At 35.3% G+C, this 12,242-nt stretch overlaps 1 long non-coding RNA gene and 1 pseudogene across 2 annotated transcripts; one reads left to right on the top strand and one right to left on the bottom strand.

Annotated features, from left to right (window-relative positions):
- On the bottom strand, window positions 1–6,602 carry LOC143597588 (L-arabinokinase-like; annotated as a pseudogene). The gene is made up of 29 exons (XR_013146935.1): window positions 6,330–6,602; window positions 5,770–5,877; window positions 5,592–5,660; window positions 5,432–5,515; window positions 5,265–5,341; window positions 5,038–5,104; window positions 4,849–4,906; window positions 4,685–4,752; window positions 4,557–4,619; window positions 4,396–4,449; window positions 4,079–4,177; window positions 3,881–3,990; window positions 3,478–3,597; window positions 3,322–3,378; window positions 3,068–3,240; window positions 2,816–2,984; window positions 2,647–2,730; window positions 2,450–2,575; window positions 2,241–2,371; window positions 2,075–2,156; window positions 1,912–1,999; window positions 1,785–1,828; window positions 1,609–1,704; window positions 1,355–1,431; window positions 1,054–1,254; window positions 803–968; window positions 659–730; window positions 360–563; window positions 1–265 (listed from the first exon to the last, which is right to left on the bottom strand). The product of XR_013146935.1 is annotated as an L-arabinokinase-like (transcript).
- Window positions 6,603–8,189: 1,587 nt separating this feature from the next.
- On the top strand, window positions 8,190–8,706 carry LOC143597585 (uncharacterized). Its single transcript, XR_013146932.1, has 3 exons — window positions 8,190–8,318; window positions 8,400–8,448; window positions 8,581–8,706. It is a non-coding gene; the product is annotated as an uncharacterized LOC143597585 (long non-coding RNA).
- The last annotated feature ends 3,536 nt before the right edge of the window (window positions 8,707–12,242 follow it).

Here is a 12,242-nt window from a genome sequence, read left to right as displayed (position 1 = left end):
TAACCAAACTTCTTTCCTTAGCACTTAACTTACAAGTAAAGCTATCATGATCTTATCCTTAATGGTACTTTTCAATAACAACAAAGTACTTTCTTTACTCGTGACAATACCCTTATTTTTCTTATAATAAAATAAAAATGAACTAATCTTGCTTGGGGGCCTGACGCCGACGAATTCTCAGATGACCAAACTTTCCCGCACCCGGTGATGAACCTTCAAACAGAAACGGCATGTAGCCCGTTGCGTTTCTGTATCTTTGCTGAATCTGCAAAAATTTGGTGACACATGTTTATTTTTTATCGACAATTTGATATAAAATGTTTATCTAATAGTTCAGTATAATGTTATCAACTAAGTACCTGAAGAATTTGTTCACTGCTTTTAAGACAATTCCTACCAATCACACATATGGTCCCACCAGAGCCGCCACCCGTGATTTTTGCCCCGTATAACGTGCCATCTCCCGAAACAGATGATTTGTTGTGCTGCATTTCTTGAACCAACTGAACAAGTCTATCTGTCCCATCTGACCCTAACCCGCAATCACTATAACTGTAGTGACACTGTATAAACAAACAAACAAACAAACAAACAAACAAACCACATCAACTAAAAAATGTTTCCTTGAGCGAAAATACTTTCTAAAGTTAGTAAGTACCTGATACATTAGTTCCCCGAGAGCTGTGAGTTGTTCTTCTGATGAAGCGGATGTTAGAAGAGCTTTAAACGCCTGCATAGTAGATGTTTTCAGTATGATGATTTAAGAAAACTTAAATATTTATTTAATTAGTTTTGAAAATACCTTTACGCGGAAATTCTCGTATATAGGATGTCGGGTAGCTGCTTTAACTCCATATGCACGTTTCTTATCGATCACTGTTACGGGATCATTGTGGTGATCATATTTGGTCAAAAATGCTTCACCAGTCATTGTATCCGGAAGATTCTTGGAATATATAGCTTCAAATCTAAAGGACATGAACAAAAGTACAAAACAATGAAATCCGCCATGAAATGCTAATTTATGAAAAAAATATATATAATTGTTAGTACCTGTGAGGAGTGAGATTGCATAGATAATCTAAAGAAGCTTCATTATGTAGCAATTCGATCCCATATTCTTCCAACTCATCAAGATTATTCCCGTTTCCATTTGAATATGATTCAGATGACATGGTGGATGCGGTGGATTTAATCATTTTTCTACCCATAAAGGCTCCTATTCTCACTGATCCATAATCGGCACCCCCGATACTGCAGGTTAGCAATAAATTAATAATTAGTAAGTATAAGTGACAATTTTGATTCATTAACTTATATACAATATATTGAATAAGCAAGACTAAATCAATACCTGTGTCTTAAACCCGAGTCAATTCCCCAAAACCGTATATGATTTGGAATGTCCACCAACCCTAATACCTCAGCAGGCTGCACAAAATTCAACATGAAAAAGTTAGGTTAATACAATGGGTAAATAAGTAAACTTACACTAGTGCTACTGGTATGAAATCGACTACTCAAAACAGATTATTTGACCTCTAAATAATCTGATTATCAAAAGAAGAATATGTTTACCACTGTATCCAAACACCCCCACAAGATTACCTGGCAAACCATTGCAAGAAGCTTGTTAGCTTCACCACATGCAGAAGCCATTTGATCCATCACACCACATGGAGCTCCAACAACAGAGTTTTCAACCTAGGAACAAATTAATAACAGAAAATATTCAAAATTTTGCTACTAGTATAGAAGATTATAAAAAAAATGATTATTTATACCTTTTGGCAGAGCAAAGCAAGTTGTCTTGGACTGATATTTAATCCTGTGAAAGACATATTACGCGTTAAAAATCACAATATTTAGCTTTAAATATGTATAACTTTGAATATATAAATATGCAATCACCATGAGCAGCAGCTATAGCTGACATGCTAGCTACTTCCACAGAGGCAGAAGAAGATACACCTTTGCCTTCTGGAACAGCCGAAGAAACCTGTTTTTTAATAAATTAAACCAAAAGGCATCCTTAAAATATACTCCAAAACTGAGTTGTAACACAAAATTATACCAGCATGCTAATGCTGCTCTCAAATCGGATATCTAATTCTTTCATTAAAACAAGAATCGTGCCGGCAACATACGCAGCCCATCTGTAAAATAATTGAATAAACCTTTTTAGTATGCATTATAAAACTCCATGAACAAAGCACACACAAAAACGGAAAAAGAAATACTTTTGTGATGGATCACGGGCAAAGTAGTTTTTGGCCTTTTCATATGAAATTGGCTTATCACCGTCCATAAAATCTGATATGTCCATGTCAAATGTAGGCCCACGGTTGCTCAACTCTGACCCATACGAAACCTGATATAGTCAACTTAAAAAGTCAAAGGCTTATAATGAAAAACACCATTAATAGAAACTATGTACAAAAAAGCTTACAATTTGAAGCACGGGTGTCGATCCTTGTCCTTTAGCATTCTGTCGGGCCTGTGCATGCTTCCACAGCCTTTGCTTACCGGGCTCGATTTTTTGCACAGCAACATGACAAGCTTCTCTAATTGGCATCTGCAATGTATTTATTTTCATCATAAACAAAATTAAAAACTAACAAACCCAAAGTGGAACTATGTGAATACCTGCAAAACAAGACTTCCAGAGTAGTCAGCAATTCCTCCTATAACATCCAATCTTCCAGGTGCTCGTGCCACATATATATCTTCCTGTATCAATAAATAATTGAGGTAAACATTTTTTAAAAATAAATGAAAATTTTGTTTAATTCAAAAATAGAAAAGAAAACAGAACCTCCCAATTGAAGATACCAGCAGCAGCCTTGCGTTCTCTAACATTATGTTTTTCAGTATTTTTTTCATAATCATTGGCAGCATTTAACTCGGCTAAACTCCTTAAAAAACTCATTGTATCCGGAAGACCCATGACATCACCATGAAGAATATCAAATTCCACAGCATCTCTAAAGAAATAAATAAACAATTTGATGTTAATAAAAGAATATGGATGTATTAACATCACTACGCACTTAAAATAAAAACTCACGAATTATCGAGTACGCTAGAACTATTTTTATCAACTGAAAGTGAGCCCGTGCGTAGACCAAATTCACTTTCAGCACTCGAGTACCATTCTGGGATGCTGATATCTCTTCCAGGAACTCTTTGCAATTGATATCCTAGAACTATAGCATCACGTAATCTCCGGGCCCCACTAAGCTATATATAAAGAAATTAAAGCAAGATTAAAATTAACAAGATGATTTAGCAACAGTCTAGAAAAATGAAACTGTGTATTACTTTATCTGATGCGTAGTTCTTTCCATTAGCTGTGTCTTGCAAAATACGAGCTGCCACCTGAAATAAAACAATATATTGAAGACTATATTAAATGGTGCTTAAATTTACTTTATCCAGGAATTTTAATAAAAGATTATAATAATAAAGTGAAAATACCTGACCACCATTGACCCCACCATCATAGCTAGGATTTAAACTAGTGGCACGCTCAAGATACGGCCTCCAATGACCCGTGAGTAAATCCCTCCTTATCATCTCAACACCACCTTGATAATACTGATAAAAAAAAGTATGTTAAACAAAAAATTATCTAAAAGGGGAACGAGTCATATGGGTTGAAAGTCATCCCGAGTTCTAAATCATTTTTCATCAAAGAATAGATTATTATTGTAAAAATACCGTCTCTGTAGTCCTAACTATAAAAGTAGCGGCTTACAAAAAGACTTCTAAAACTGACGAAAGGTTTCTGTGGGTCAGTCTCCAACCTTCTGATCCTTTACCCAACAAGTCTAAACTACCCATATATATTACCTAATTGCCATATCTATATTAAATTTACCTCAAGCATATTTCTCAAAAATGGTTCTTCATTGAAATAATCTCTACGCACAAATACAAAAGGTAACTTGTAAGCCAAGGCTTCACTAACGGTTCCATATCCAATTTTTCCTGAAATAAAAACACACAGGGGTGAGCCAGCAATCTTGATTTTTCATCATTATTATAGAATCTGTTAAATAGAAATTCCATCACTAACCAAGCATGCAATCGGATGCTGCCATTACATCAGGGGTATACACGTCTTTTGCTAGTTTTATGAAGTTGGAGGAAGTTCCTGTTCAGGAGCCCCACAAACCTAAAAAAATGCAAATTAGTTGTTTCTGAAGCGGATATACTTTATTCAACAGCTAGAATTAGTCTTCCAGTCCATTTGACTGGTTTTCACTTTTAGCTAATTATTCTTATTTGAATCATTTGAGATGAAACAGAACACATATCAACCCATTTCATAAGTAAACGGTGAAAATTGTCACTTGTAGATAGAATCTAAGGGACATTCAAAAGGGAACATACCAGGCAGAGCCAACCAGGAGGCAAGTACTCCTCTTTTAACTTCCAACCAGCTGGCTGCAAGTTTACATAGGTGTCACATTACATGTAGCTATAAATACCATGACTGATCTAATGCGCATATTTGACCAAATGCTATCTTCATATTAAATTCATCAACTTACTTGTCCACCAAAATTGAGTATAACAACCTTCACATCCTCGCCGATCCCCATGTTACTCCTCACCTATAATACATCATAAGAAAATTAAGATTGAAATAATAACGAAAAAGACAAATGTTGTTACAAACCTCCTTGCGTGATTTGTGCAGCCTCCTTACAACCAAAGGTACATCAATAACGTCCCTAAAAGCAGGCACTAAACAAGATATTTTGCAATAAAAATATATCACTTACAAGTTACAACATAAAGAAGATATTGGGGGGGGGGGGGGTCGAGTAAGAAGAAACATACTTGGGCAGTATCCAGGCAACCGAATTAGGAATTCACAATGTGAATAGTCCTCAGCTATCTGTATGAATTATCAAACAATTAGAGACAGACTTATAACACAGAATTATAACTCGCAAATAAATCCAGACCTTATTTGTTGTATAGCATTACAAAAAAAACAATGATGATAGAAATCATCAAGAACAATACCTGCCAAACGATAGACCTGTGATGATATCCAGCAGCCATAACATATTCTGCATAAATGAAGTCCCAACTGCAATGATAAAACATAAAATTTAACAGATAACATGAGCAATGGAAAGATTTAAAATAATATTTTCATTTTTGTCGATTAATAATGGCTACTTGAAATTGGTCCACAAATCAAATGTACTTGATCCTTATAAAAGGGCATTTTAGACAATTTCAAGTACCTGAAATTAGTTACACAAACCGACCGTATACCAGCATCAGCTGCTGCACGACATGCAACTGCAACAACATCTGACACCTGTTCCATATAACAATTTCCACATAATACATAAGCAACTTAAAAAACTTAAATTAAAATAACAAATACTTGAAGCTCATTATTAGTTACCACTAAGTCAGCCTTGATGGAATTCAGCCACTTAACTTCTGTAGCCAAAATAGAAGCACGCGGTGCAACAGCCGTCTCTGAATACTGTACAACCAAAAAGACATGCAACAATAAGAGCTTAATACAAGAAAAAAAAATCATGTTACAAAACTTAAAACACCTTTTCCAACGAGGCGAGTCGATCCACTGTCAAAGCATCGGCTTGAACAGCACCACAGTCCAAAATTAGCTAATTACAGTTTAATCAAGTCAAAACAAAGTCAACAAATTATTAATCAAGAACCAACTTTAAATTTGTATATAATCAAATAACTTTATAGCATAATTCCAAAATGCACCTTCCGAAGAAAAAGTCTTGGCGAGTCTATTTCGGTGGTGAAGACAAAATCAGGTGCACCAGTTACCACATGAACATCATGACCAGCAAGAATTAGGTGGCGAACAACCTACCCAAAGCTCAAAAAATAAACAATAAATAAAAAAAATCTTCCTAATTTATCAAAAATAAACTTTTCCTATTGTGAAATTGCAGATAATAAGAAGTACAACTATGTCAAATCATATAACAATAGATGAGGTGGACCACAGATATTGATTATGTGTTTATTTTATCTTTTGCACTTTTTAGCGCCAAAAATAACTATTTCAAGTAAAAATTAGTTCCTCAATTACTGGAAACAATATTAAATTTAACCCAAAATCCAAGTGATTATTACTGGTAATAATAATAATAATAATAATAATTCTTAAAATAGCAAATAATCAGTCTGAAAAAGCACATGCAAACTAAAAGAAGAAATTATTTAATCCTAATCATGTCAATTAAACCCTAGAATGAGTAGATCATAAACATATACTATAAAACAAGCATAAATTATGAATATAATATAATAATGACCTCAACAACACGTGTAGCGTGACCGAATCCATGACCAGTAACATAATAAGCGAAGACTAAATGATTTCTGGAAGCTGATACTTCGTCAACTCCGTCGTCAATCCTCATGCTGGTTAACGATTAACGAGGCCGATCTAATCAATTATTATTATTGAGTAGTAATAATGGACCAATGCGTGTGTAGATATTATTATTATTATTATTGGTTGAAGAGAGCAGATAAAATGGGGTGGGTTTTTATAGAAATGAGGGAGGGATTGATTTGGTGAGAGGAAACGACGCAAATTTGGGAGAAATCAATTTGACGATATGATAGATATAATATAATATAATATAATATAATATAATATAATATAGTTGCATCATAATCATAATGATGGGGTGTGTCTGTCTGAGTCTGCGCTTATCCTATTCTGTTTTGTTTATGTTGATAAGAGCAGACTTAATCATCTATAAGACTATAACCAGTGTTGCAAAAAATCGGTAGTCGGTAGTCGGGCGGTGGTGTGGGTATTAGCGATTAATCTGGATTAGTCGGGATTAATCAGATCGGATTTTAATGTATATTTTTCAATTTTATACATACACACACATTTTTATATTTTTATATGTAATTTTCAGTTTTATACATACACAAATATATTTTGACCGAAAATTGGTTGGAATTTCGCTGGAAACCGCTAGTTTTTGCTACAATCTTGTCGAAAATAGTTGATTTGGGTCGGAATTTCGCCGGAAACCACTGATTTTGGTTGGAATATCTTCGAAAACCGTCGATTTTGGCCGGATTTGACTGTTGACCGATTAATTGTCCGACTAACCCAAAATTAATCAGTGAATGAGGGGCTAGCGATTAATCGGGGATTAATCAGTGCCTAGTTATGATTTTTACAACACGGTCTATGACCAATTTTAATATATATATATTTAATTTATGTCTAATAATAAAATACTATAATTGTAGGCGTCTACTCTACCTCTTCTATTTATCTCAACCCAATCAACAAATGTTATTTATATTTAGGTTAATAGACTAATAGTTGTTTATCCATTACACAAGATAGTTGCCTAGTATTAGTGGTATGTTAAAATATTTTACTAAATTTGTCACTACGTATCATATTTAAAAAATTAGTTAAGAAAATTTGCAAGGATCATGAATACTCCATTATATTATTGGGTTGCTTAACAGATTAAACTTTATATTAATTTGAAGATTTTGTGTCTAACAAATTTATTGTTCAATTTTAGTACTTTTGATTGGTTTATCTAGTGTCCCTACTTCCATTATTGTTTTCTCTTTTCTTATTTGATTTTTTTGCTTTATGAAATATACATTCTATATTATTACACAAGAAGTTTTTTAACCAGTGCGTTGCGGTGCGCGGGGTAGTTGTGTGTTTATTGAGAGTTGATACTATTGGTCAAAAGAACCATCTAAAGTGCAAATTCAATGACAATATAAAGTTGTTTGATAGTTGTATTTTCGATGTTGATTCCCAAGTATTCAAGGTTGCCTTTACTGCATACTATTTTTGTTCCTCCATATATACTAAGGAAGTAAGGATGCTATATGTTCCTAAACACATAAAGAACCCTTCACTATAAGTATCTCGAGAACAGTAAAACAAAGTTTATAAATTTGATTACATGTTTATATGCTTACATATGCAAGATCTCATATCCATGCTTTGAAGATCAAGTAATGCAGTTTAAGCGTGAGTTCTTTCATAATGGCAATTGCACTTTCCCATTCCTTTTGCCTGATACCACTATAACTTCTAATAATGTGACTGGTTCAAATGTTATGACATTGTAAATTTCAATAACGCTTCAAGCTTCTGGTTCACTGGTTTTTGTCTTTAAGCTTTTATCTTCTTACTGTTTTTCAAGATTCAAAACCAAGCATGTCAAGAAACAATGAATGACTCTGAGAAAGAATTCAAGAAGCTGAATGACCGAATAAGTGAAACTCATGATACAATGCAGGTGATTTTTAAGTTTCGATGCATCAATATCTCTCATCATAACTTTGAACTCTCATATGTATGACAAACCAACCTTTTTCAGGCATCATATATGGAGATGATGGCAGAAACACAAGCCAACACTAATCGTGGTATGTTTGTATGACTTAACCATGTACTAATTTGTATAATAATAATTTGCAAGCAAGACGCGTGTTTTTTTTTTTGTCACAACTTGTTAAAAGATTAATGTGGTTTGCCTGTTTGTGTTTTGTCAATCCCAGTATGCTAAACAACCATCCCTGAACTTCTGCAATCTGTGGATAAAGCCATTGACTCTCTAAGGAGCCACTATGGGATTTCTTAAACAGACTGGTTCTTTTAGGTGAGTAGCTATTACATAACTTAATGAGTAAAGTGCCATTTTCGTCCTTGTGGTTTGGCAAATAATGCGAATTTAGTCCAAAAAGTTTTTTTTTTCGCATATGGACCCTCCACGTTTCCAAGTTCTTGCCAATTACATCCAAATTACTAACCTCGTTAAATTTAATCGTTAAGTCAGGGGTAGACATGTCTTTTCACCATTTCTTTATTATAATACCTATTTTAGTGAACTGCGGTTTTCGTCCCTCTAGTTTATCCAAATCTGCAGTTTTAGTCCAGTAGTTTCAAATTTGTAATTTTCTTTCATATGGTTTCATTTCACTTGCAGTTAAACCCGAATTTCCTAATATCGTTTAGTGTGATTGTTAAACTCATCAGTGTGCCCTTTGTAACATCCTAAAATTTATAATGGTGAATAAAGAAAATTACGTTTAGTGATTTCGCGTTATTAATTAATTAATATCGAGTAAAGAACGGATCATGGATTTAGATTAATTGAGATGGGTTAAATGAGAATGGGCCTTAGGTCCATGGGCTTTAAGGGATATAAATATCCCCTAAACCAACCTAAAACCCTAAACCCTCATTTCATTTCCATCATAATCTCTACACACTCCAAACACACACACACCATAAACGAGCAAGATCCGAGAGAGAGTAAACGTTAGTTGGTATTAAATCTTATTACACGAGATCTAGAGTGCATAAACAAGCTAACCAAGATCGAACGAGCGCTAAAGGTATGTTCTTGACCTTTAAAGTTTACGTTTTATTGAACGTTTAGCCTTTTGAATGTCCTTAAGCTTAAAGATCCAAGCTTTATAGTATATACGGGATATATATACGACCGAAAATGGTTAGGGAACGTTAGTGGGTGATGTCGAACCATAACAAGGGTATTAAAATCGCCAAAATGCGTGATAAAAACTAAACCCGTAGCTGAACTGGGCAACTTCGCCTGCGAACTGGGCAACTTCGCCTTCAAAGCTTAACTTCGCATTCGAAGCTTAACTTCGCCTTCAAAGCTTAACTTCGCCGACGGCCAAGTTCGCCTAATTGATAACTTCGCCTAAGGCCAAGTTCGCCTAACTGATAACTTCGCCTACGGCCAAGTTCGCCTAACTGATAACTTCGCCTACGGCCAAGTTCGCCTAAGTGATAACTTCTCCTAAGGCCAAGTTCGCCTAACTGATAACTTCGCCTACGGCCAAGTTCGCCTAACTGATAACTTCGCCTACGGCCAAGTTCGCCTAACTGATAACTTCGCCTAAAGCTAAGTTTGCTTAAGGTTTAACTTCGCCTAAAGTTAAGTTCGCTCAGAAAATAAATTAAAAACCTAATGGAAAATGTGTTAAGACAAATAATGTAAATAAAATTTTTCCAATCTGACATGGCAGCTCGACCCCAGCCAGGGCTCTGCCCCTTGGACCCTGCTAGGGGCTGCCGCCCATAGACCCCGCTGCCAGGGACGCTGCCCCCGGACCCCCGTTCGTTATGGGTCATATAAAGATAGAAATACAACATGAGTAGTAGTAGTTAATTGATACGTATACTTGTTATACAGTCAGCCGTGCACAACTGAAGAAAGGGATAACTATTAACGGAGAGCGTAACAGGATTCAGGTGAGTTTCTAGCCCCATTTATGTGTTATGTTTTCGGGGCTGTGTGCATACTCGATATGTTTGTTAATACGCTTATCCTAAGAGATAAGTGTATGCCTTATGTGAATGATGTGATATGTATGAATGATTGCTTGATGGTACGTGAACGATCTTCGGATATTGCACGTACTGTCAGGTTGTAACGCTATGTATAAGGTAAGTATGATATGTATGCTTATGTGTATGAACGTGATAAAGTTAATAAAAGAAGGAAATGATGGTTGTATGGTTACGAAAAGGGTACCGAGCCCTAATAATACTCGAGGTATGATGTATGGTTGTATGGTAACGAAGAGGGAATCGAACCCTACTAATATTCGAGAACTAGGGAACCGAACCCTACTAATATTCGAGGAAAGAGGGTACCGAGCCCTAATAATACTCGAGGAAAGAGGGTACCGAGCCCTAATAATACTCGAGGAATGAGGGTACCGAGCCCTAATAATACTCGAGGTATGATGTATGGTTGTATGGTAACGAAGAGGGAATCGAACCCTACTAATATTCGAGAACTAGGGAACCGAACCCTACTAATATTCGAGGAAAGAGGGTACCGAGCCCTAATAATACTCGAGGAAGGAGGGTACCGAGCCCTAATAATACTCGAGGAAGGAGGGTACCGAGCCCTAATAATACTCGAGGAATGTAGGGCGTAATGCTCTGTATAACGTAAGATATGAAAGTAAGTTAATACAAAAGAAAGTATGAAAGTATGAATGAAAGAATATAAGTTTATGTGTATTGTATAGTGTATGATTAACTAGAACTCACTCAGCGTAGCTGACTTTTAGTATGCACGCAGGTGAGTAGGATGAGGCAGCTCGCTTAAGGAGACACGTGGCACTGAATAAGAGGCTGGCATCGGAAGACTCAAGACGTTTAAGTTTAATGTTTCGTTTATTTTAAAAGACAAAATGATGTTTTAAGACAAGACGTGTTTTGTTATGAAATGTTTTATGAAAGTTTTTATATTCCGCGAATGTTCTAATTAACTCTGATATTTAGAACTGCGTTTATGAGTAAATCCAACACGAAAGTAGGGCTACCGGTAACGGGGCCTTACACCCTTAACGTGAGGGGCGGTTTTGTTCCTTGTTTTTTTTGTCCTTTTTCCCCAAATACAAACTGGTCGTCACGTGAGGGGCACGCAAATGGATTAACGACCAAAATTAACGAGGTTAATAAATTCGGGTTTGATTGCAAGTGAAATGAAACTACAAGTACGGAAATTGCAAACTTGAAACCATTTGACTAAAACCGCATATTTGAACAAACCACAAGGACGAAAACTGCAGTTCACTAAAATAAGTATTATAATAAAGAAATAGTGAAAAGACATGCCTACTCCTGACTTAACGATTAAATTTAACGGAGTTAGTGATTTGGATGTAATTGGCAAGAACTGGGAAACGTGAATGATCCATATGCAAAAAATAAAGTTTTTGGACTAACTTAGCATTATTTGCTAAACTTCAAGAACGAAAATGGCACTTTACTCTAACTTAATTACAGAGAGATTTACCTTTTTTAGACCGCTCAAATGTCAAAACAAACACCAAGGAATTAGGAAATACTCATATAGTCATATGACATGCTTGGTGCTTAATTTGCATACACACGATTGTAAATGTGAAATAAAACCATAAATAGTTGTGATTTTAGGTTGCATATTTGGCCTCAAAGGTCTATGATCCTATTTGCCATTAACTTAAGAATACATTTTACCAGGAATCGGTCACAGAGGAAAGCAATAGTATCCGGATGCAGTCTTGTTAATCTCCCGAAGGTGATGAAAGTTATAGTTCTTAAAATTTGCTCTTCGTTTAGGTCAAATCCAGTTTTAATAAATAGAATTCTTACTTGAATCACCAAGACTTCTTTACAGAAGTAAATATGATAC

The sequence above is a fragment of the Bidens hawaiensis genome, unplaced genomic scaffold (assembly GCF_021521415.1).
Source record: "Bidens hawaiensis isolate Kalapana, Puna unplaced genomic scaffold, B.hawaiensis_p1.1 tig00048613_1, whole genome shotgun sequence".
Lineage (NCBI taxonomy): Eukaryota > Viridiplantae > Streptophyta > Magnoliopsida > Asterales > Asteraceae > Bidens > Bidens hawaiensis.
The sequence above is the reverse complement of the archived record's forward strand: the minus strand, read 5'-3'. Positions and strand labels throughout refer to the sequence as shown.